Raw genomic sequence first — 27,132 nt, 5'->3', positions numbered from 1 at the left:
ATGCCAAGAGTGTGCAAAGCTGTCATCAAGGCAAAGGGTGGCTATTTGAAGAATCTCAAATATAAAATATGTTTTCATTTGTTTAACACTTTTTTGGTTACAGCATGATTCCATATGTGTTATTTCATAGTTTTGATGTCCTCACTATTATTCTACAATGTAGAAAATAGTAAAAATCATGAAAAACCCTTGATTGAGTAAGTGTTCTAAAACTTTTGACCGGTAGTGTGTATATATATATATATATATATATATATATATATATATATATATTATATACAGTGGGGAGAACAAGTATTTGATACACTGCCGATTTTGCAGGTTTTCCTACATACAAAGCATGTAGAGGTCTTTAATTTTTATCATAGGTACACTTCAACTGTGAGAGACGGAATCTAAAACAAAAATCCAGAAAATCACATTGTATGATTTTTAAGTAATTAATTTGCATTTTATTGCATGACATAAGTATTTGATACATCAGAAAAGCAGAACTTAATATTTGGTACAGAAACCTTTGTTTGCAATTACAGAGATCATACGTTTCCTGTAGGTCTTGACCAGGTTTGCATACACTGCAGCAGGGATTTTGGGCCTCCCCTTCTCCAGATCCTTCAGGTTTCGGGGCTGTCACTGGGCAATACGGACTTTCATCTCCCTCCAAAGATTTTCTATTGGGTTCAGGTCTGGAGACTGGCTAGGCCACTCCAGGACCTTGAGATGCTTCTTATGGAGCCACTCCTTAGTTGCCCTGGCTGTGTGTTTCGAGTCGTTGTCATGCTGGAAGACCCAGCCACGACCCATCTTCAATGCTCTTACTGAGGGAAGGAGGTTGTTGGCCAAGATCTCGCGATACATGGAACCATCCATCCTCCTCTCAATACGGTGCAGTCGTCCTGTCCCCTTTGCAGAAAAGCATCCCCAAAGAATGATGTTTCCACCTCCATGCTTCACGGTTGGGATGGTGTTCTTGGGGTTGTACTCATCCTTCTTCTTCCTCCAAACACGGCGAGTGGAGTTTAGACCAAAAAGCTCTATTTTTGTCTAATCAGACCACATGACCTTCTCCCATTCCTCCTCTGGATCATCCAGATGGTCATTGGCAAACTTCAGACGGGCCTGGACATGCGCTGGCTTGGCAGAGGGACCTTGCGTGCGCTGCAGGATTTTAATCCATGACGGCGTAGTGTGTTACTAATGGTTTTCTTTGAGACTGTGGTCCCAGCTCTCTTCAGGTCATTGACCAGGTCCTGCCATGTAGTTCTGGGCTGATCCCTCACCTTCCTCATGATCATTGATGCCCCCACGAGGTGAGATCTTGCATGGAGCCCCAGACCGAGGGTGATTGACCGTCATCTTGAACTTCTTCCATTTTCTAATAATTGCGCCAACAGTTGATGCCTTCTCACCAAGCTGCTTGCCTATTGTCCTGTAGCCCATCCCAGCCTTGTGCAGGTCTACAATTTTATCCCTGATGTCCTTACACAGCTCTCTGGTCTTGGCCATTGTGGAGAGGTTGGAGTCTGTTTGATTGAGTGTGTGGACAGGTGTCTTTTATACAGGTAACAAGTTCAAACACGTGCAGTTAATACAGGTAATGAGTGGAGAACAGGAGGGCTTCTTAAAGAAAAACGAACAGGTCTGTGAGAGCCGGAATTCTTACTGGTTGGTAGGTGATCAAATACTTATGTCATGCAATAAAATGCAAATGAATTTCTTAAAAATCATACAATGTGATTTTCTGGATTTTTTGTTTTAGATTCCATCTCTCACAGTTGAAGTATATATATATATGTATATATATATATATATATATATATATACAGTGGGGAGAACAAGTATTTGATACACTGCCGATTTTGCAGGTTTTCCTACTTACAAAGCATGTAGAGGTCGGTAATTTTTATCATAGGTACACTTCAACTGTGAGAAACGGAATCTAAAATTAAAATCCAGAAAATCACATTGTATGATTTTTCAGTAATTAATTTGCATTTTATTGCATGACATAAGTATTTGATACATCAGAAAAGCAGAACTTAATATATGGTACAGAAACCTTTGTTTGCAATTACAGAGATCATGCGTTTCCTGTAGGTCTTGACAAGGTTTGCAAACACTGCAGCAGGGATTTTGGCCCACTCCTCCATACAGACCTTCTCCAGATCCTTCAGGTTTCGGGGTTGTCGCTGGGCAATACGGAGTTTCAGCTCCCTCCAAATATTTTCTATTGGGTTCAGGTCTGGAGACTGGCTAGGCCACTCCAGGACCTTGAGATGCTTCTTACGGAGCCACTCCTTAGTTGCCCTGGCTGTGTGTTTCGGGTCGTTGTCATGCTGGAAGACCCAGCCACGACCCATCTTCAATGCTCTTACTGAGGGAAGGAGGTTGTTGGCGAAGATCTCGCGATACATGGCCCCATCCATCCTCCCCTCAATACGGTGCAGTCGTCATGTCCCCTTTGCAGAAAAGCATCCCCAAAGAATGATGTTTCCACCTCCATGCTTCACGGTTGGGATGGTGTTCTTGGGGTTGTACTCATCCTTCTTCTTCCTCCAAACACGGCGAGTGGAGTTTAGACCAAAAGCTCTATTTTTGTCTCATCAGACCACATTAACTTCTCCCATTCCTCCTCTGGATCATCCAGATGGTCATTGGCAAACTTCAGACGGGCCTGGACATGCGCTGGCTTGAGCAGGGTGACCTTGCGTGCGCTGCAGGATTTTAATCCATGACGGCGTAGTGTGTTACTAAAGGTTTTCTTTGAGACTGTGGTCCCAGCGCTCTTCAGGTCATTGACCAGGTCCTGCCGTGTAGTTCTGCCTTCCTCATGATCATTGATGCCCCACGAGGTGAGATCTTGCATGGAGCCCCAGACCGAGGGTGATTGACCGTCATCTTGAACTTCTTCCATTTTCTAATAATTGCGCCAACAGTTGTTGCCTTCTCACCAAGCTGCTTGCCTATTGTCCTGTAGCCCATCCCAGCCTTGTGCAGGTCTACAATTTTATCCCTGATGTCCTTACACAGCTCTCTGGTCTTGGCCATTGTGGAGAGGTTGGAGTCTGTTTGATTGAGTGTGTGGACAGGTGTCTTTATACAGGTAACGAATTCATACAAGTGCAGTTAATACAGGTAATGAGTGGAGAACAGAAGGGCTTCTTAAAGAAAAACGAACAGGTCTGTGAGAGCCGAATTCTTACTGGTTGGTAGGTGATCAAATACTTATGTTATGCAATAAAATGCAAATTAATTACTTAAAAATCATACAATGTGATTTTCTGGATTTTTGTTTTAGATTCCATCTCTCACAGTTGAAGTGTACATATGATAAAAATTACAGACCTCTACATGCTTTGTAAGTAGGAAAACCTGCAAAATCGGCAGTGTATCAAATACTTGTTCTCCCCACTGTATATATATATATACATACAGTGCAATCGGAAAGTGTTCAGACCCCTTGACTTTTTCCACATTTTGTTACGTTATATCCTTATTCTAAAATTGATTAAATAAATAAAAATCCTCATCAATTTACACAAAGTACCCTATAACGACAAAGTGAAAACAGGTTTTTAGACGTTTTTGCAAATATTTAAAAAAAAGAACAGAGACCTTATTTACATAAGTATTCAGACCCTTTGCTATGAGACTTGAAATTGAGCTCAGGTGCATCCTGTTTCCATTGATCATCCTTGAGATGTTTCTACAACTTGATTGGAGTCCACCTGTGGTAAATTCAATTGATTGGACATGATTTGGAAAGGCACACAGCTTTCTATATATGGTCCCACAGTTGACAGTGCATGTCAGAGCAAAAACCAAGCCATGAGGTTGAAGGAATTGTCCGTTGAGCTCCGAGACAGGATAGTGTTGAGGCACAGATCTGTGGAACGGTACCAAGACATTTCTTCAGCATTGAAGGTCCCCAAGAACACAGTGGCCTCCATCATTCTTAAATGGAAGAAGTTTGGAACCACCAAGACTCTTCCTAGAGCTGGTCGCACGGCCAAACTGAACAATCGGGGGAGAAGGTTATTGGTCAGGGAGGTGACCAAGAACCTGATGGTCACCAGAGTTCCTCTGCTGAGATGGGAGAACCTTCCAGAAGGACAACCATCTCTGCAGCTCTCCACCAATCAGGCCTTTATGGTAGAGTGGCCAGATGGAAGTCACTCCTCAGTAAAAGGCACATGACAGCCCGCTTGAGTTTGCCAAAAGGTACCTATAGGACTCTCAGACCATGAGAAACAAGATTCTCTGGTCTGATGAAACCAAGATTTAACTCTTTGACCTGAATGCCAAGCGTCACGTTTGGAGGAAACGTGGCACCATCCCTACGGTGAAGCATGATGGTGGCAGCATCATGCTGTGGGGATGTTTTTTAGCGGCAGGGAATGGGAGACTATTCAGGATCGAGGGAAAGATGAACGGAACAAAGTACACATAGATCCTGAATGAAAACCTGCTCCAGATTGCTCAGGACCTCAGGGCTGAAGGTTCACCTTCCAACAGGACAACGACCCTAAGCACACAGCCAAGACAACGCAGGAGTGGCTAAATGTCCTTGAGTGGCCCAGCCAGAGCCCAGACTTGAACCCGATCTAACATCTCTGGAGAGACCTGAAAGTAGCTGTGCATGGATGCTCCCCAACCAACCTGACAGAGCTTGAGAGGATCTGCAGAGAAGAATGGTAGAAACTCCCCAAATACAGGTGTGCCAAGCTTGTAGCGTCATACCCAAGAAGACTCAAGGTTGTGATCGCTGCCAATGGTGCTTCAACAAAGTACTGAGAAAAGGGTCTGAATACTTATGTAAATGTAATATTTCAAATTTTTGCTTTTTTATTATGGGGTATTGTGTGTAGATTAATTAGGGGGTGGGGGAAACAATTTCAGAATAAGGCTGTAATGTAACAAAATGTGGAAAAAGTCAAGGAATTTGAATACTTTCTGAATGCACTGTATATAATGTATATATAATTGCATTTTGTTTGTGTGAGAGAGAAAGATAGAGATTGAAAGTATAAGAAAGGAAGATAAACTGTTATTTCGCACAAGAGAAAATGGTGATTAAAGGCCTAAGTGAGAAAGAGAACAGAAAACAACCCTCTTCTTTCAAATCGTCCTCTCCCCTTCTTTCACTCCTGTCTCTTTATCTCTATGTGCCTCACCTGCCTCTACTCCGATAGCAATGGCTACCTTCACAAAAATAGGGGGAAAAATCTCATTACCGGCTCGCATCGCATGGCACGCTGCCTGAGCCTAGACTGCATTGTCAAGGCCGCCGTTTTCCCTCCGTTTTTCATTGTAAATTCTTACTAAAAAGCGAAAAAGAGGGCAATGAGGGAGCCAGCCAATGGAGGGTGTGGTTACAGGGGCAACCCAGGACAGGGACTATTTATTTCCTTTTGAAAGGTGTGAAGCATTTTCAGGCAGCATAAAGCCCTTTTCATTACAGCGACATATACCTGATTCATACCTGCTTGAGCCCCCGAACCCTATACAAGCAGACGCAGATTACGGAGGGGATTTTTGCACAGTGCTATTGTGTCTCTTTCAGAGCCATTAGACGAGATTCCTGAAGTGGGATTTTCTGCCGGCTGCCGCTACCAGATGTAATTTAGAAGCTGTCTATCTCAGGGTGGAATGATACGGTTTGGTACTTAAATACTTAGAACCTTGTGCATTTTCAAATTAAGAGGGGGATTGTATAAATTACACCTTTTGTAAGGATTTACTGTAGGAGTCATTTCAAAGGTAAAAAGCGAACAAACATTGCAAACCAATAGATCATTGGGAGGATGGGAGACCCACGGTATAGGCGCGGAATGCACGGAGATGACAAAGTGTGTTTTCCCCTACGTTTTTGTTTCATTTAATTTCTAAACTGTAAAACAGATATGTATGAACATATCCTCAAATAAAAGGTGACATTCTGTACTGTCGGCGCCTCATATGAAACATTTGATCTCAGATCCAATAGTATAGAGCCAAATTAAAAGTTTTGGTAGATCGACCAATCACATAGCTTGTGAGGCCTCTCTCATACTGCTGCTTTATCTAAACACAGCTAAATTGTCAGGTAAATTGTAGGTGAGGGAAAACGTAGGTAATGCGTATCTTTATACCCTATCTTACCACTTACACACTCTCTCTTTAATGCGTCAACTACCCTACCTGAATCGAATGACGCACATCGGAAATGGAGAAAGAACGGATATCAAAGGATCTTAGCATTTTTGAGGCAACTAGACAGTAATTTTGTGTCATTCTCTCTGTCCATCATTGTCTTCCAATGACAGGTATGCTGTGTTTTTGGGCTACGGAATGGGCTTAAGTGGATCTAAAGGATCCGGACGGCTAAAGATTCTTGTGCGTGTTCGATGGTCCGTATTTGGTGAGTGCGTGGATGAATAACGATGACTGGATTTGGGCGCCGTTTGGTGGATCAGATTATGAGCCCCATGCTTGATTGCGTGAGTTCCACCCAACCCCACAAGATTCTGCATATTGTAATTTCTTCTCTCTCTCTCTCTCTCTCTCTCTCTCTCTCTCTCTCTCTCTCTCTCTCTCTCTCTCTCTCTCTCTCTCTCTCTCTCATTGCCTAGATTTCTTTATTTTACTTTGTTTGATCTCCCACTCTCTCCATCCCCCAAACACCAACTTCTTTCACGTTCTCTCTGTCATCTGATTTCTTTCAATCTCTCTCTTTGTCTCCCGTTCTCTCTACCCCCTAACTTCTTTCACTTTCTCATTACTCTCTCATCCTATTTCTTTCCTTCAATTACTCACCCTCTCTTTATTCACAACATTACACTAACATTTAAGTCATTTAGCAGACGCTCTTATCCAGAGCGACTTACAAAATGGTGCATTCAACATGCTTTCACAATCTCTCTTTCGCCCCCTCCCTCTCCTTTGCTCTCTCTCACCCCCTCTCATTCTCTTTCCCTTATGTATTTTAGTTTCACCTCACTCTCTCTCTTCCCTCTTTCTCTATCCGTCTTATCGCTCTGCTATGCCCTTGGCTTTAATGTGTATGGGTGCTTTGACTGTTCCCGCAATGATGAGATGAGTGACAGCTAGGGACAATTTTCACACTCTAATCGTGACAACATCATCACTCAGCCCCGTTTCATTTCACATCACATCAAGCAGGGCCGATTTGGAAGGTGAAAAACACGTGGAGGCATTTACCTCGCAATCTGCTATATCCTGCATTGTATAAACACCCTAAAACGCCATTTTCAAAATACTATGGTATAGCTGTGACCACTGTAACTGCTACAAAAATGACAAATAAAATCAGCCAGAAATTGAAAATATCAATTTCCATCAGAGGTAGGCGGAGATATCGGAGGAAGGGTTCATTGTCATGGCTGAAATGGAATGAATGGAAAGGTATCAAACACATTAAACACATGGTTTCCATTCCAGACATTACAATAAGCCCATTCTCCTATATCTTCGTCCATCAGCCACCACTGATTTACACAATTCAATTCAATCCACAGCGTGTTGTCGACAAGCACTTTGCATTTGAGGTAATTCATTTGTGAATGCAAGTTATAATTGTGCTCTGAGTTCCTGATGAACCACCGTAGTTGGTTGAGTTCCTGTAAGTTTGGAGTGTTAGCTTCTTTTTTTTCCTTCTTTTTTTTGTTGACAGGGAGTCAATGCTGAAACCAAGGTTTACAGTGAGGGAAAAAAGTATTTGATCCCCTGCTGATTTTGTACATTTGCCCACTGACAAAGACATGATCAGTCTATAATTGTAATGGTAGATTTATTTGAAAAGTGAGAGACTGTCATGAACCCTGCGTCCTGAGTCGTTCCTGCCTGTGTTGCCGTTTTTCTGCTCTGAATCTCCTGTTTCCTGAAGGTTCTTGAACGCTCCCTGCCTGGTTGCCGGGCGACGTTGCTAGGCGGGAGATCTCCCGATTACCCGCGCCTGCATCTCATCAGCTATCGGCACACCTGGTCCTGATCATCACCCTTCATGAGCTCTGACCTGACATCCATTCCCTGCCGGATCGTTAGCCATGAACAGTATGTTTGTCAGCGTATCAGCCTCTGAGTTACTAGCGTTAGTTTTGTTGTTTTGCACCTTGTTGGCTTGCCGTGTACTTACCTCCGTTTGTTTCTATCTACAGTCATTCTCCCGGAACCTTCACCCAACCCCTGCCTGGTTGTCGGCGGCTGCCGAGCCATCATTGGATCTGCCACTTCACCTCCACCAACTCATCTCCGCCACCCGCTCTGTTCCCTGGATTATTCTGCATCGTTTTTGAATCTGTTAATAAATACTCACCTTCGTTCAACTCACCTTGTCCTGATCTGCTTCTGGGTTCTGGCTTAGAAAACCGTGACAGAGACAGAATAACTCCTTGCAGATCTTCTCTAAGTCATTAACGTTTTAAGGCTGACGTTTGGCAACTCGAACCTTCAGCTCCCTCCACAGATTTTCTATGGGATTAAGGTCTGGAGACTGCTTAGGCCACTCCAGGACCTTAATGTGTTTCTTCTTGAGCCACTCCTTTGTTGCCTTGGCCGTGTGTTTTGGGTCATTGTCATGCTGGAATACCCATCCACGACCCATTTTCAATGCCCTGGCTGAGGGAAGGAGGTTCTCAACCAAGATTTGACGGTACATGGCCCCGTCCATCATCCCTTTGATGCGGTGAAGTTGTCCTGTCCCCTTAGCAGAAAAACACCCCCAATGCATAAGGTTTCCACCTCCATGTTTGACGGTGGGGATGGTGTTCTTGGGGTCATAGGCAGCATTCCTCCTCCTTCAAACACGGCGAGTTGAGTTGATGCCAAAGAGCTCGATTTTTGTCTCATCTGACCACAACACTTTCACCCAGTTCTCCTCTGAATCATTCAGATGTTCATTGGCAAACTTCAGACGGCCCTGTATATGTGTTTTCTTGAGCAGGGGGACCTTGTGGGCGCTGCAGGATTTCAGTCCTTTACGGCGTAGTGTGTAACCAATTGTTTTCTTGGTGACTATGGTCCCAGCTGCCTTGAGATCATTGACAAGATCCTCCCGTGTAGTTCTGGGCTGATTCCTCACCGTTCTCATGATCATTGCAACTCCACGAGGTGAGAACTTGCATGGAGCCCCAGGCCGAGGGAGATTGACAGTTATTTTGTGTTTCTTCCATTTGCGAATAATCGCACCAACTGTTGTCACCTTCTCACCAAGCTGCTTGGCGATGGTCTTGTAGCCCATTCCAGCCTTGTGTAGGTCTACAATTTTGTCCCTGACATCCTTGGAGAGCTCTTTGGTCTTGGCCATGGTGGAGAGTTTGGAATCTGATTTTATTGATTGCTTCTGTGGACAGGTGTCTTTTATACAGGTAACAAGCTGAGATTAGGAGCGTGCTCCTAATCTCAGCTCATTACCAGTATAAAAGACACTTGGGAGCCAGAAATCTTTCTGATTGAGAGGGGGTCAAATACTTATTTCCCTCATTAAAATGAAAATCATTTATAACATTTTTGACATGCGTTTTTCTGGATTTTTTTGTTGTTATTCTGTCTTTCACTGTTCAAATAAACCTACCATTAAAATTATAGACTGATCATTTCTTTGTCAGTGGGCAAACGTACAAAATCAGCAGGGGATCAAATACTTTTTTTCCCTCACTGTATTTTCCAGATGTACCTTGTATACCACCACAATATACATAAAAAACATTAAATTACTCATCCATATACACATTAACATACTTCAGTCAAAAGGTCCTCTAACAGCCATCTGAAATGCCCAAGAGGCACCAATTCCTCCAGTTTTAAAGTGCATTGGAGATCATTCCACACATAAGGTGCAAAAAAACTAAAAGTTGATCTACCCAACTCAGTGGAAATGGATCTCCAGAGTTAACCATCCCTGAGACCAAGTCTGGTATTCCATATGTCTATAAGTTAACAATAAAGTAAGGTACGGTGGAAGTTTATGCAGGAGGGCTTTATAAACACAAAAGTGCAATGCATCAATCTAGGAGATTTCAAAGAGGGCCAGCTTACTTTCTGATACAGAATGCGTACGGAACCTATCTCCTGTGATAAATCGTTGTGCGCTATGATAAACTGCGTCCAATGGTTTTAATACAGTGGCAGCTGCATTCATATAGACAATATCCCCATAGTCTATAAGCGGTATGAATTTCGACTGAATTATTTGTTTTCTGCTACTGAATTCATGTATTATTATTCATTTATTTACTAACTCATCAACATGTTTTTTTATAAAGATTTTTGTCAATCCAGATATTTATAAGCGGGGACAAGATCAATGAGGGAACCCTCCAATTTACATACACTCTAAAAATTATGGGTTGAACAAGGATTCTTCTATGATCCTCAAAGTTCTTTGAAGAACCTTAGGGTTCTTGGCACTGAACATTGCCCTCAAAAAGTTCTTCCAAGAACCCCATAGGAGGTGGGGTTCATTGAGGAACCTCCTTAGTTGGTGGGGGTTCTTGCCGGAACCCAACTGCCCAACTGAAACATTTGGATTTGAATTTGAAAGGACAGCAGGTGCAGGCACTTAACTGAAAAATGCAAAGATCTCCTCAATTTAAGGTAAGGTTTGTCCCTTGTATGATCTAAATTGATATTGTTTTCTAATGACACTATCTATCTTTTCATATTTGTGCAAATCTTTCTAAAACAGAAAATGGACACAATTCAATGGAATTCAATCAACAAAGAGGTAAGAAGATGTACTGTAGGCTATAAGAATATGTTGAAGGCTAGCTGTATTGGGTGCAGATGACTGAACTTCTCACTTTTGTGTCTGTGTCTGCAGGTTTACAGACGAGGAGGCATACAAAGGTTTGTCAATTGGTATTGGTATGTTATGCTGATCACAGTTACCATCCTCCTCCCTTACCTCTTCAATGAATATCCCATAGGCCTCTACATTATGGACAAGGTATGTATACGAAAACAATTATTGAACCAGATTTTTTCATTCACATTTACCACAAAAACCAAGGTATGAATACTGTCGCGAGCATTTTTTGTTAATCATCTGTATAGCTACTATTTTTTGGATTCACAGACTTCACCCTCCCTACACCTCTGATGAATATAACAGGAAACCTGTTCGATCACCATGCACTGCAAAATCATTCTGGCTATGGATACGGAGAACATCAACACATTAACATCAACATGCCAACATCAACATGCCAGAGGATATACCCATTGGACTTGGGGCTCTGCTGGGAGTTTAGATTTATATTTGGAATTTTTTATTCTGCTTTGCCACTAAAATCATAATAAACACTTCCAACTAAAATATTGTGTTATTGTTATGCATATTATTATTATTATTATTATTATTCATAATAATGTGGGGGGGGGGGGAGTTAGAAAATGTAACTCAAAAGGTTATTCCAAAGGTTATTTGAGGATCCATTAAAAGGGGTTCTTTGAAGAACTTATAGGAGTTCCCCCACAGTTTCAATTTGCAGAACCCTAAAGGATAATCCAGGAACCTTTTCTTTTTAGAGTGTATGCAGAAATCATCAGCTAAATTTTTACGTGATTTGTAGAATAACATATACTTGGTTTTACCTGCATTAAGTACCAATTTCAGTGCAAGCAGCTACAAATATTATTATTTTGAGGGTTCAATGCAAGCAGTTTTGATAATAATAAATCTCTAATTCTTTCAAAGACAACATACATTCTACATGTAGGTCTGGACTTGAACAACAAGGCGTTGACCAAACACTCCCTCCCTCCTCCCTGCCTCCTCCTGTTTGTTCTTCCTGGGTAGCAGATCCTATGCAGAGATACTGTAGGTTGGCCTTCTGTGGCCATAGACGAACACCAGACTCTATATACTCTACTATAAAGCAGACCTGGGTTCAAATACTATTTGAAATCTTTTAAATACCTTTAGCCTTTGTTCTACCCTGTCTAAAGTGCCAGATGGGCAGGGTTTACGGTTTTAAGACTGTTCTATTGTTCCATTAAACCAGGCAAGCTCAATGAAGTACATAGAACGTATTTTAAATGATTTCAAATAGTTTTTGAAGCCAGATCTGATATACTCTATTATAAATAACCGTGTTAAAGCTACACAGCTGTGTTTCCATTCGATTTGGCTGAATTACAGGGCCTGATGGGGCCCCCTTATCGCTCCTGAGGGCCTCTCCCCAACCTCCCTGGAGCCAGTTTGACGTAGCAAAATGAAACACATAGGCATTAGAGAACAATAACAAAACGGAGATGAATTTCCAATGGCAAATATCTCAGAGGAGGCAGGGAGGGGAGGGAGGGGAAATGGAAGAATTGAGGGAGTGACGGAGTGACCCCAATCACATCTAGCTAGCTGTGCATGTTTGGTTCACGTCAACATTCTCTCTCTCTCTCTCTCTCTCTCTCTCTCTCTCTCTCTCTCTCTCTCTCTCTCTCTCTCTCTCTCTATCATTCGGTCTCTCGCTCTCTAATTTGCCAACTGGCTTCCATGTCTGCTCCATGAAAATCCGGCTCTTTATCTCCTCCTCTCTTTCTCTCGAGAAAAACAAATGAACATAAACTCCTTCCGTAGCCTCCAACTGCTCTTAAACGCTAGTAAAACTAAATGCATGCTCTTCAATCGAACGCTGCTTGCACCCGCCCACCCGACTAGAATCACTACTCTCGGCGGGTCTGATTTACAACTACAAATACCTAGGTGTCTGGTTTGACCGTAAACTCTCCTTCCAGACTCACATTAAGCATCTCCAATCCAAAGTTAAATCTAGAATTGGCTTCCTATTTCGCAACAAAGCCTCCTTCACTCATGCTGCCAAACATTCCCTCGTAGAAACGGACTATCCTACCGATCCTTGACTTCGGGGGATGTCATTTACAAAATTGCCTCCAACACTCTACTCAGCAAATTGGATGTAGTCTATCACAGTGCCATCCATTTTTGTCACCAAAGCCCCATATACTACCCACCATTTTGACCTGTACACTCTCGTTAGCTGGCCCTCACTACATATTCGTCGCCAAACCCACATGCTCCAGGTCATCTAAAAATCACTGCTAGGCAAATCCCTGCCTTATTGGTCATTGGTCACCATAGCAACACCCACCAGTAGTATGCGCTCCAGCAGGTATATCTCACTGGTCATCACCAAAGCCAACACCTCTTTTGGCCGCCATTCCTTCCAGTTCTCTGCTGCCAATGACTGGAACGAACTGCAAAAATCTCTGAAGCTGGAGACTCTTTAAGCATCAGTTGTCAGAGCAGCTTACAGATCACTGCACCTGTACACAGCCCATCTGTAATTAGCCCACCCAACTACCTCATCCCTATATTGTTATTTATTTTGCTCATTTGCACCCAGTATCTCTATTTGCACATCATCTTCTGCACATCTATCACTCAAGTGTCAATACTAAATTGTAATTATTTTGCACTATGGCCTATTTATTGCCCTACCTCCATAACTTACTACATTTGCACACACTGTATATAGATGTTCTATTGTGTTTTTGACTGTACATTTTGTTTATCCTATATGTAACTCTGTGTTGTTGTTGTTTTTATCGCACTGCTTTGCTTTATCTTGGCCAGGTCGCAGTTGTAAATGAGAACTTGTTCTCAACTGGCTTACCTGGTTTAAAAAAAGGTGAAATAAAAAAAAATACAAATAAACAACACAAACTACACCATCGGCATTGAACGGCGAAGCAGGAAATGTCACTACTCTAAGCCTACTGATGCTAAGTGTGGCGACCCTGTCAGAGACGTTTAAATAAATAACTGATACTAGGGAGGTGAAGCTCTTGTCATCTTTAGCATTTCCTATTTTCCATCTTGTTATCAGCCCAGCCGTTCTGTTGAAATTGCTTACGCTTCGCGTGCCTCCCGAAACGGGTGACAGTAGGCGCTAACAATAGCTTGGCAGGACGCTCAGCCCCCGCTCACCAGCGCCCAGTATAAGTGAGCATGTTTTTTAATATCTTCCCCATGAACTATGAATGAGATTAAGTACTCCGGCCCTCCGCTGTTTATCGAGTAAGAAGGCATTGTTTTATGAAATCCCTCCACCCGCGACAACTCCGCTCCTGCTCCAAAATTGCTGTTTACTTCCCATTCATTAATTCTCTCGTTCTCTCTCTCATTCTCTCTCTCACTTTAATTCTCCCTCTCTCATTCTCTCCCTCAATCCATTTCTCTTTCACTCTCTCATTCTCTTCTCTCTCTTTCACTTTTCCTCTCATTTTCTCTTGCTTTTTTTCTCCTTCTCTCTATTCTGCCGATGGTGCAAATAAAGGGTGATGGCAACAGAAGTCGGGGTACTCTATTTGCACACTGCTCCACCGTAATTAGATAATCAAGGGTCGTCTTGCTTTGCTATGCTGATTACTGCTTCCAAATTAATTGTCAATTGTGGTGCAGTGGTCCCCACTCTAGCACATGTTCCAAGTAATTTCTGTAAGTTGATGGTTTCTGAGAGTCCTATTTGGCTGCAGACCTGGGTTCAAATACTACAGATGTACAGTAGGATCTTAATTTGAGCCAGTTTGCTACAGCAGGAAAATAATCCTGCAGCAACAGGAAATGTGAATTATTATGTGGACTATAATTAATGGACATTTCTTGTAGGCGTTTATACATTTTTCGTGGAAACTACTATCTTTAGGAGCCTTTTTAAACCTCAAATACACAACAAGTGTGCATTTCAACATTTCAAATACATTGTGCATTTGATTTAGCCTGCCTGGTGTGCCAAGTATTTGACCCCCTCTCAATCAGAAAGATTTCTGGCTCCCAGGTGTCTTTTATACAGGTAACGAGCTGAGATTAGGAGCACACTCTTAAAGGGAGTGCTCCTAATCTCAGTTTGTTACCTGTATAAAAGACACCTGTCCACAGAAGCAATCAATCAATCAGATTCAAAACTCTCCACCATGGCCAAGACCAAAGAGCTCTCCAAGGATGTCAGGGACAAGATTGTAGACCTACACAAGGCTGGAATGGGCTACAAGACCATCGCCAAGCAGCTTGGTGAGAAGGTGACAACAGTTGGTGCGATTATTCGCAAATGGAAGAAAACACAAAATAACTGTCAATCTCCCTCGGCCTGGGGCTCCATGCAAGATCTCACCTCGTGGAGTTGCAATGATCATGAGAACGGTGAGGAATCAGCCCAGAACTACACGGGAGGATCCTGTCAATGATCTCAAGGCAGCTGGGACCATAGTCACCAAGAAAACAATTGTTAACACACTACGCCGTGAAGGACTGAAATCCTGCAGCGCCCGCAATGTCCCCCTGCTCAAGAAAGCAAATATACAGGCCCGTCTGAAGTTTGCCAATGAACATCTGAATGATTCAGAGGAGAACTGGGTGAATGTGTTGTGGTCAGATGAGACCAAAATTGAGCTCTTTGGCATCAACTCAACTCGCCGTGTTTGGAGGAGGAGGAATGCTGCCTATGACCCCAAGAACACCATCCCCACCGTCAAACATGGAGGTGGAAACATTATGCTTTGGGGGTGTTTTTCTGCTAAGGGGACGGGACAACTTCACCGCACCAAAGGGACAATGGACGGGGCCATGTACTGTCAAATCTTGGGTGAGAACCTCCTTCTCTCAGCCAGGGCATTGAAAATGGGTCGTGGATGGGTATTCCAGCATGACAATGACCCAAAACACACAGCCAAGGCAACAAAGGATTGACTCAAGAAGAAGCACATTGAGGTCCTGGAGTGGCCTAGCCAGTCTCCAGACCTTAATCCCGTAGAAAATCTGTGGAGGGAGCTGAAGGTTCGAGTTGCCAAACGTCAGCCTCAAAACCTTAATGACTTGGAGAAGATCTGCAAAGAGGAGTGGAACAAAATCCCTCCTGAGATGTGTGCAAACCTGGTGGCCAACTACAAGAAACGTCTGACCTCTGTGATTGCCAACAAGGGTTTTGCCACCAAGTAGTAAGTCATATTTTGCAGAGGGGTCAAATACTTATTTCCCTCATTAAAATGCAAATCAATTTCTAACATTTTTGACATACGTTTTTCTGGATTTTTTTGTTGTTATTCTGTCTCTCACTGTTCAAATAAACCTACCATTAAAATTATAGACTGATCATTTCTTTGTCAATGGGCAAATGTACAAAATCAGCAGGGGATCTTTTTTTCCCCTCACTGTACACACTATATACACACTCACTCACACACACTACACTGACAAGCTCACACAAAACCCAAACATATTCACATACACTACATATGCACAAACACACACACACACACACACACACACACACACACACTCAATTTTACACTCATCATATGCTGCTGCTACTCTGTTCTTTATTTTACTCTTATTATTATCTATCCTGATGCCTACTCACTGGGCACAGACATCAGTCCATTGTATAGTTTTGATTTAAATTTGGCTTAGTTGTCAACTAACGTGAATTCAATGTGAAATCAACAAAAAAATTCACCATGTCCTTGGATTTAGGTTAAGAGTTGAGACAAAATGCCCTTACATTGATTACTTTTTTCAAATCCAATCAGTTTTCCACGTTGATTTAACAATGACATAGATTTGTTTTGGTTGAAATGATGAGGAAACAATGTTGATTCAACCAGTTTGTGCCCAGTGGGTAGTCATTTTACCCTGCCTTCATGTACATATCTACCTCAAATACCTTGCACCCCTGCACATCGCTCTGGTACTGGTACTCCCTGTATATAGCTCCATTCTTGTGTATTTTATCCCTCTTGTGTTAAAATGTTTATTTTTATAATAAATGTTTAACTCTACATCATTGGGAAGGGCTCATAAGTAAGCATTTCCCAGTAAAGTCTACACCCGTTGCATTCGGTGCATGTGACAGATAAAATTTGACTTTGATTTGATTTATCTCTCTCCCCCCACACACACACATACATAATTGCCAGGACCCAATCTAATTTTAGCCGCCCCAGTCTGCCTGCATTTCCCCATGTTTTATTGCTCGCCCTCTGTCACTGAACTTGTTGTGCGTGGGCTTCTCAAAACTAATCACCATCCATGGCATTAAAAATTGACAACAGCCGCCGCCTCGCCGCCTTGCCTCACTCGCCCTCCTTGTCTATTTTTGGCTCCACCGAAGCTACCTGATTACACAAATAGGTTTCCCGGCGTAGTTTCTGTCTTCTAAAAACAGCTCTCTCCTTTTGCAGAGGGCTGGAGAACGAGGGGTATTAAAGGGATTTTTTTTTAATGTATACTTCATATTCATCATCTCCAGCACCACCCCAACATCAACATAATGTGAATATTGTGCGTTTTTTAGGTGTTTTATTAAAAAAGATAGAGGAAGATAAGTGTTTCCAATGACATCATCGTGTGCATCTTGTGATTTTAACCAATTATGAGTAGGCATTGCCTACTAATTGCCTACTTATTGTCTGCTAATTGGTTGATGATGTCATTGGAAACACTTATCTTTCTCTATTTTTGTTTTACTACAAAACATAGAAACGCACCATTTTCACATATGTTGATGTTGGGGTGGTGCTGGAGATGATGAATATGAAGTTGGAAAATTTGGAAATGCCTCTTTAAGTGTGAAAAGGCTTTGGAAGAAGTCCCTCTGTGGCATGGCGAGGCTTTACTCTGGGTCCAGGGACCCCTTCAAATTAGCATGCTGACCCACAGGGAAACCGCTGGGGATTGTGGGGAAACACAGAATTGTCTTTAGTAAGGAAGACAGGGGTTGCGTCTCAAATGGCACCCTATTCCCTATGTAGTGCACAACTTTTGACCAGAGCCATAAAAAAGTACTGCACTTTATTGTGAATAGGGTGCCATTTGGGACACAGCCTCTCCGAGCTGTTCTCTAAGATGTTGGACGCTTAATGCCTGTGTTGATTGAGGAAATGCAGAGAAAACTCAGACATACACAGACTCATCCATGTGCACATATGCACACACACACACACAGTCACACTTTCAATTAACCCCCCTAAAACCGACACAAGTAATACGGCATACATACCTCTTCACTGGAACAACTCTTCACTGGAACAGCTCTTCACTGGAACAACTCTTCACTGGAACAGCTCTTCACTGGAACAACTCTTCACTGGAACAGCTCTTCACTGGAACAACTCTTCACTGGAACAGCTCTTCACTGGAACAACTCTTCACTGGCTCTTCAGTCAACTCAAGAACTGTTAAAATAGTGCAAGTGCACACGTCAGTCAATCCAATGAGCACACGTGAGGTCATGTCAATTATTCAACGAGCCAAGCTTTCCAAATATGCATATTCATATAAGCACTGATATATGCATATTAGTTATTCATGTTATTAGCGAGACATGTCAAGACTGTTTCCAATTACAACTACTATTTTTCGACCAATGCCAAATATGTCATTTAACCCAGGATGCTTAAAGGAAAATAGCACTATTTTCCTTTAACATAAAAAACTGTCCAAAAATGTCTGTCATCTGAAGTAGCATTTATTTATTTTTACGTTAGAACTCCTTGTGGATAAAGTGAAGACCTTGATTGTAATGCACTGCAGTGTATTTGAGGGGTAGCCCCAACCGAGATACAAACTCAAGTCCAGTGACTGTCAACCTCTTGATAAGGTTGCTATAAGTGTTGGATTAAGGTTACTATAGTATGTGGTTTGGATCCCCAAACTTGCCCCCAAGCTACAAGGAGTCCCCATGAAGGTTCCTATCTTCGTTTCTTTTGGATCTTGTGGCATGTTCTCTACCATGGCTCAGGCCATATACTCTGCTAGACATGCTACTTAGGTCTGGTGGGGTAGGACATTTCTGCAGGTACAGATCTTGGATCAGCTTCCCCTCCCACAACCCTGTGTGAGTGTCGCCCAGTTAGTTGTGTTGTGTTTTGGGGAGGTTAATACGTGCTGACATCACATAAATGTCATTTCATCCAGCAGAGAATATGCCAGGCAAGCAGCAAGTAAACCAACAGGGCATCAAACATTTTATTCTTAGCTCCAGCCTCTGGTGCTCTCGCTCTCTGACACAGACAGAGACACACACCGTAACTAACACACAAGCATACACGCACGCACACACACACAAACACACATTCTATCTGTAAAACACATACAGTACACACAAACAAATACATGCACACGCGAACACACACACACACACTCTTGCTTTCTCTCCTCTCTTTTTTTCCAATTGTATCCAACCACTACACCTCCTTCTGTACTATCCATGATCTCTCTGCCTCCATCTATACATAACATGTCTTTTCTGCTTGATTGCCCTAACACGAATTCATGCGATTCCTCTCATGCATTGAACAAACATGTTCGGTTAGCACGCCTGTCACCTCCACAGAAAGCACTGGGATGAGAAATGCATTGGAATCTGGCAGATAATCAAGTCCTACTTGTGTGGTTGTCAAATCTCTATTTCTCACGGATCTCAGCAATGTGCAATGTATTTCTATATTTATGTTTCTCTCTTGCTTGCCCTTTGTTGCTTTATCTCTTTCCCTCACTCACTCTCTCTTTCCTATTCTCTTTCTCTCTCTTGCTCTCTGTCTCTCTCCTATTAACACTACAATATTGAATCCACAGGGCCAGTCACATGGATTTCCCATGTGTGGAACCATACAGTGCACTATACAGCTGAGCTACACGAGCAGTAGTCACCCATCAATGGTAAATCGCATGTGTCAAGGAGAAACTGCCACTCTTCTCACCCGTAGATGGCGCCATTTTGGGGTCACCGGCTCCCTTGCTTCCTAGGATTAGTGTGGAGACGTGTGAACGCCTGTGAAAACAAACAGGCCAGATCAACAGCTTTTCTGTGCCTTGTCTTTAATCCGTGGGTAATGCCATCGAAACAGCACGGCCATTTTAGGTCTTAGAGCTAGCTATCATAACATTGCTAGCATGAGAGAAAGCTTATACAGATGACAGGAGAGAATCGAGAAGATCTAATTAACCCCCCTCTTTTTAGCAGCCGAAATATCAACAACAAGGATGTTATTTTACTCCGAACGCACTCATATTACCGACAGAACATTTAAGTAGCGCTAACGCTAACCAAAACATAACATGAGTAATGGCGCCGATTGAATGTTCCATTTTGAGTTCAAGTTGGTTTAGTCGAATTGCGAAGTTTGTCTGTTTTAGCGGCTATTCTGTCCTCACACACTTGTTTAGGGTAAACATGTTTCGGCATGGCAACCACACACACCACCACTTAAGTTAATGGAAGCGTTGGAATCAATGTGCAAATTGATTAATCAGAACGACGCTCTGTCGTGTTATATGTATGAGTGCGATCGTGAGTCTTGGTGTGTGTGTGTGCGCAAGTGCGTGTGTGTGACTGTTTGTTACACTGCGTGTGTGTTACTGTGCATGTGCATACGCGTGTGTACGTGTGTCTGGTCTGGTTGTGCGCGCACACATATGTACACAAGTGTGTGTTGGATTGCCAGCTTTCAGGTGTATGCTAAAATACTACAGAAGCCTCACCTATAGAAGGGCATTTTCCCCAATTGCTACAGTATCACTATTCGCAGAGATAATGGCGCATCTTAATGCAATTTCATGATGATAATGATTGTGATAACGATGCCAATGTTTCAAGATTGTGTCCTTTGTGGGAATCAGATGCCTTTAGAGGGAGGTGGTGTGTGCGCGTGTATGTGTGCATGCTAATTACTTGGCAACTCCTTTCTGTATCTCCCCCTCTTTTTTCCTCTCACCTCTTTCACACTTCTTCACACTCTTTCTCTCAATTTGAATGTCTCTTTTCCCACCTCTCTCCTGTCAATCTCTATTCTGTCACACTCTATCTCTTCCTCCATCTCATACCCTCTCTCACTATTTATACCCTTTTTTTTATCTGTCTGCTAAATCTCTCCCTGTCTCTCTCTCTCCCTAACTCTCTAACCTAATCTCTCTCTCTCTCTCTCTCTCTCTCTCTCTCTCTCTCTCTCTCTCTCTCTCTCTCTCTCTCTCTCTCTCTCTCTCTCTCTCTCTCTCTCTCTCTCCCTCTCTCCCTCTCGTTCATCATCTCTCTCCTTCAGTAGAGGACAGAGGACAGTAAAGACTTACCAAGTGAATGACAGTTATTTGGGTGTGAAGGGCTAAACCAAGCCCTAACCGAGCCCTCTCGGGCCCCAGTAGCGTGCAGACAGTGCAGCGGGCCAGTCCCATCCTTCAGGCTACTGTAGCTATGTTGTTGTGGCCTGGCTGGTCTGGTCATGCCGCTGGCGTGGCGGTAATACGGTCACCGCAACAGCCCTACACACACACACACACACACACACACACACACACACACACACACACACACACACACACACACACACACACACACACACACACACACACACACACACACAGTACTACTGTAGCTATGGTCTGATCTAGTCGCCTGCAGTGGTTACACTGCCTTCTGACCTCTGTGTCTGTCTGTGTCTGTAATGACAGCCCCAGGGCCCTATATGCTCACTGCTGTTAAGGGGACAAAACTTTACATAATCGATGCTTGTCTTCTATGACATGGGACCGGAGCAGAGGCTGGGGGTGTGTCAACAACTACAGGAATATATGCATGGGTAGTAGTGTGTGGGTTTTGTGTGTGTGTGTGTGTGTGTGCACCAATAAAATGTTTGTATGCAGAGGTACAGTACAATTATGTATGTAGTAACACGCATACACACACACACTAAGAAGAATCTGCCTCTCCTCTTCATTATATCTAATGAAAGGACCAGCCTATTGGCAGTGTCCAGTATGAATGTGCACATACACAGAAACACGCACACACACTGACAACTCAAAGTCACCTTGTTTGAATTTAGCATTGTTCCGAATACGTCGCATTGGCCAGTAATTAATAGGAAATAGACATTTGAAGCATCTTGAGTTCTGAGGAGCCTATATCCATGGCTCCGACCACCATCTGTCATATGAAAGAGAAAATGAGCTCCTCTATCCCTCCCTAAGCCTCCTGATCCCTTACCCCGATTTTGACATTAATCCCAAAGGATATACTGGACTTTTAGCGGAATCAGGGAATGGGCAAATATACACACGGCTTAAGTCCTCAGATCGTCGTCTGCCCATCAGCAAAGTCTGGAGTTGTCAGAGGACTGTTGTCCAAAGAGATGAGAGTTTACGTTCAGGAATCCAATTTAATTGACATTTTTTGAAGGATTGGGGGATTTTGTGGAAATTAGTATTGCATTCTCTTGAGTGCTGTTCTTCGTATCGTTTGTTTTACAGGGGGCAAGAATTCGCAAGGAGGCGTTATGGGAAATAATTATTCATTAATATTGACGTATTAAAGGGTTTGTTGCTTTTGATATCGTTTCACAATTTTCAAGTTTAAATATCTTTATCTATTGATGCATATCTTATCCCTGTATAATAGGTTTCTTTCCATGACTTATATAGCCTACTTAGCTGCATAGAGGAAGAAACTCCAGCACAGCGACACTCTTCTATTCTCCATAATGTATTGAACAGATCTCCCACAAACCATTTCGGTCCACAGTCCTTCAACGTGATATAGGACATAGCATTGGGGTTGTGCCAAAATTACGCACTATGCCTTTAGGATGAGAGGCACGCTTCACACACAAGTCGACCATGCGTTTCCAATTAGCGCTGATGGTAGCATATGGAGGAATTGAACTCTACTGTACACAGCGTATGCGGTTACTTCCCTTCTTTCCTTCCTAAAATAACCTCCATCTTTCTCCATCTGGCTATCTAGCCACACTCCTGGACTAGGGTGTGTGTCCGTCAGATTCTGCAGTGAGTCTGTGAGAGCTTGTTGCAGCATGTGTGTGTGTGTGTGTGTGTGTGTGTGTGTGTGTGTGTGTGTGTGTGTGTGTGTGTTAAGACCACACTGTCCTCTAAGCACTCTGTCCATATAACATTATTACTGCCTACCCAGTGAGCCACATGCTCTTCCAGCCTCGTTAGTGTAAAACACACACGCACACATTCAAAAAACCCACCGAGGCCGGAATGGCCACCTATGACCTTGCTCCAGCTAGGGGCATCTCTCTGGCTCCCTCCAGATTTCCTTGTGTCTTTCCACCCATCATTTCTCCCTTATCCCCCACTTTCATTTCATCCAGGCCGTGTGGTGCAGTCTGCTTTTTTATAGCAGCCATTAAATGTAGAAAGCTCACAAAGAGGACGCCACTGCACACGTTAATTCCGCCTTCAGACGACATCATCCGTGATGTCGCCGGAATAGATTGGGCAGTCTGAATATGCCACTTTATAATGAAAAGCTCTAAAAATAAACCGGCGCTGGCAGCCTCATCTCTTAATGGAGTGCTTTAGCCATTTTGAAAACTCTGGTTCTGTCCTAAATGGCGCCCTATTCCCTAGTGCACTACTTTTGAACCATGGCCCATAGGGCTCTGGTCAAAAGACGTGGACAGTGTAGGGAAAGGGTGCTATTTGGGACACAAACCCCTTTAGTGGGATCGTTGGTCTTTTATGCTTTGAGATGTCAATGCAAAGTGCACAGCTATTTAGCGAAAGGTCCGCAACAGACAGTCTAGATATGTGTCTCAATGACACTTTTGAAGGGAAAAATATGTTTCTGGGAGTTCTGTTGGGTCTGCTTTGGGCGAGAGACATTGAGCCTATATTGAAGAGATGGTGGTGCGACAGTTATGTGACATTTGTGTTAATTAACTAATACCCTTTTCAAACTAGTGAGCTGAGCTGAACTGAATCGCAAATGAAAACTATGAAAAAAAAAAAAAAATGCTTTACAGTCTAGTCATTGGAAATGACCAAGGAGCAAAAGCAGTCTTTTTTCTTCACATTTCTCACTGATCTATCAGATATTTCACCTCTTGCTCACTGAGAATTCAATCACGTTTGGGGCGGATTATGGCTTTTTGGAGAAAGAAATTGTTGTGGATCCAAATTAATCCAAAAAGGTCAGTCACTAAAAGGGGGCTAGGTTAATAACGAATCACTGATTGATCTGTAACCTCTGGATTTGTGCGAGCGTTTTCATGAAAGCTTTGCAAGTCTTCATTAAAACGACTTCTCCAAATCTGTCAGTAAAACATGTGGTATTAAAATGCAATGTGTGTGAATAAGTGTTGGCTAAATTCAGTTGAATACAAAACATGCACACACACACACACACACACGTGCACACGCACACATGCTCTCATGCCTTGATACACACACACTCGTGCATATGAACACATGCTCTCACACACACGCATGCACAAAGACACACACACACTATGCAGCTCCAATGCAGGCTTGCCATTGGTAGTGACCTAATTAACCGCTCATGTGCAAACACACTCTTTCTTTTCTCCAACCAGAGGTTCTAAAAATATCCACACATGCTCAATGAAATATGACTGCACTTCAGTCTAAATAATGTAAAGGACTGGTTAAAGAGATAGACGTCTTGAATATTGTACACGGCATGTTCACAGCCCTGGCCAACACCTTATGTCCACCAGATGCATCAAACCCTTTGCTTTCTGGCGGAAGTCAATGGAACAGTCCGCACTAGACTCTGTGTATCGCATGCGTTCAATATTTTCCACTCAATACAACAATATAACTGGCGATAGTTATTCAAAACCCACTTGCGTTTTCCCTCCAAATCACATTGATACAGCAAGATGACCGGTATATGTAGTATGGCCAGTCGTGGAATAGGGAGATTGGATTAGTGGGAACAAAGCTCCCAAATTTAAAGAAAAAATTATTTAATGGTGGTGACTTCCTAGGGAGATTTTTCCCCAAAACCAGGGCAGTTACAAAAATATACGTTGAATGAAACTTGTAACAAACTTGCATAAAACACAAACTTGACAGAAATAGGAAATTGGGGAACTTGGTTAGTGCAATAATAGTGTATTGATATGAAAACCATAGAGTTTTAATATAAGTAACACAAATATTGATTTAATAATACAACTTAAAACGTTAGTCCTACCAGAACCTCAGGTTGAGTCTTGAAGGGAAGTCAAAGTCCAAATCCAAGGAAATAACCCCCAAAAAAGACAAATAGGTAAAACCAACACAACCCTGTTATAAAGTCAACAATCCAACATAAAACAGCCTGATGCAAAAGTACCGATGCTTGTATCAAATTCCAATTACCACGTGATCAATGACTTCCGAAGCCATTGGGCAAAAACTGGTTGAATCAATGTTGTTTCCACGTAATCAATGTGGTCAACTGATTGGATTTGCAAGAAGACATCAACGGTAGGGAATTTCGTATTTTTTTTCACCTAACTTTGAATCTAAATTCAAAGACATGGTGAATGTTTTTGTTGATTTCACATTGATTTCACTTTAGTTGACAACTCAACCTAATTTAAATCAAAACTAGATGTTGAACTGATGTCTGTGCCCAGTTGTAAGCTTCAGTTGATCACATACTTTTCAAAACGTGTGTTGCAACGGTAGCTCAGCAGGTAGGTTGGAAACTATGACGCACCCAGAGACGTTAAAGCATAAGGTTGTATCCAGGCGAAGGCAAAATTGTTTGTATTGTTTTATGTGAAACCACACATCTGCACATTGTTGTTCTAATAATTTGTTTCATTTAGTAGACTATATTATAAGCTTTTGTTGCATCCTAAATAATGTTTTAGAAAAATAGTGAACTTGGAGGCAAAGAAGAGAAGTAGCCTAAGATGTAAGATGCAAACCTCGTATTCTACCTGAGGGGTTCAAATCCCATGACTAACCTGCACCACAGAGTTTTTACAAACGATAGAAAAAGGTGTTTCTGAACATCAAATGCTGCTGTTTGTTACTGACCAGCAGATGCCACTAATGTGCAATGTTTTAAAAGCTCAGAGGAATGAACCATTTTTCGGCACAATATGGTGAAAGCCCCAAAGGCTTTAGAAAGCCTAGTTTTCCCATCACTACTAATTCAAGATGGCACTTGTGGGTTGGTCACACCTCCAACCACACCCATACCTGCAGCCTTAAAGGCCTACTGCTTAATAGGCAACTATCAGCACAATATAGTGTGTTAACATAGTCTTTGCTAAGTACATACACTACATGACCAAAAGTATGGGTACCACTGCTCGCGAACATCTCATTCCAAAATCACAGACATTAATATAGAGTTGGTTGCCCCTTTGTTGCTATAACAGCCTCCACTCTTCTGCGAAGACTTTCCACTAGTTGTTGGAACATTTCTGCGGGGATTTGCGTCCATTCAGCCACAAGAGCATTACTGAGGTCGGGCACTGATGTTGGGCGATTAGGCCTGGCTACTGATCTAGGATCACTCTACGTTCCAATTCATCCCAAAGGTGTTCTATGGGGTTGAGGTCAGTGTTCTGTGCAGGCCAGTCAAGTTCTTCCACACTGATCTCGACAAACTATTTCTGTATGGACCTCGCTTTTTGCACGGGGGCATTGTCATGCTGAAACAGGAAAGGGCCTTCCCCAAACTGTTGCCACAAAGTTGGAAGCACAGAATCGTCTAGAATGTCATTGTATGCTGTAGTGTTAAGATTTCCCTTCACTGGAACTACAGTTAGGGGCCTAGCCCGAACCATGAAAAACAGCCCCAGACCATTATTCCTCCTCCACCAAACTTTACAGTTGGCACTATGCATTGGGGCAGGTAGCGTTCTCCTGGCCAAACCCCGATTTGTCCGTCAGACTGCCAGATGGTGAAGCGTGATTCATCACTCCAGAGAACGCGTTTCCACTGCTCCAGAGTCCAATGGCGGCGAGCTTTACACCACTCCAGCTGACGCTTGGCATTGCGCATGGTGATTTTAGGCTTGTGTGCGGCTGCTTGGCCATGGAAACCCATTTCATCAAGCTCCCGACGAACACTTCTTCACTAACGTTGCTTCCAAAGGCAGTTTGGAACTCGGTGAGTGTTGCAACCGAGGACAGACGATTTTTATGCGCTACGTGCTTCAGCACTCGGCGGTCCCGTTCTGTGAGCTTGTCTGACCTACCACTTCGCGGCTGAGTCGTTGTTGCTCCTAGACGTTTCCACTTCACAAGAACAGCACTTTTAGTTGACCGGGGCAGCTCTAGCATGGCAGAAATATGACAAACTGACTTGTTGGAAAGGTGACAGCTTATGATGGTGCCATGTTGAAAGTCACTGA

At 42.8% G+C, this 27,132-nt stretch overlaps 1 long non-coding RNA gene across 1 annotated transcript in view; it reads right to left on the bottom strand.

Moving 5' to 3' along the window:
• The window catches only part of LOC121560158, an 84,515-nt gene extending 59,450 nt beyond the window's left edge, over window positions 1–25,065 (bottom strand). The window contains exons 1-4 of the long non-coding RNA XR_005998900.1: window positions 24,969–25,065; window positions 21,080–21,268; window positions 19,714–19,784; window positions 18,012–18,186 (exon numbers count right to left, since the gene is read on the bottom strand). This is a non-coding gene — a long non-coding RNA (uncharacterized LOC121560158). The remainder of the gene's footprint in view (window positions 1–18,011; window positions 18,187–19,713; window positions 19,785–21,079; window positions 21,269–24,968) is intronic.
• Window positions 25,066–27,132: the final 2,067 nt, after the last annotated feature.

Source organism: Coregonus clupeaformis, unplaced genomic scaffold, assembly GCF_020615455.1.
Source record: "Coregonus clupeaformis isolate EN_2021a unplaced genomic scaffold, ASM2061545v1 scaf0820, whole genome shotgun sequence".
Lineage (NCBI taxonomy): Eukaryota > Metazoa > Chordata > Actinopteri > Salmoniformes > Salmonidae > Coregonus > Coregonus clupeaformis.
This window is presented reverse-complemented; position numbering and strand designations above follow the sequence as displayed.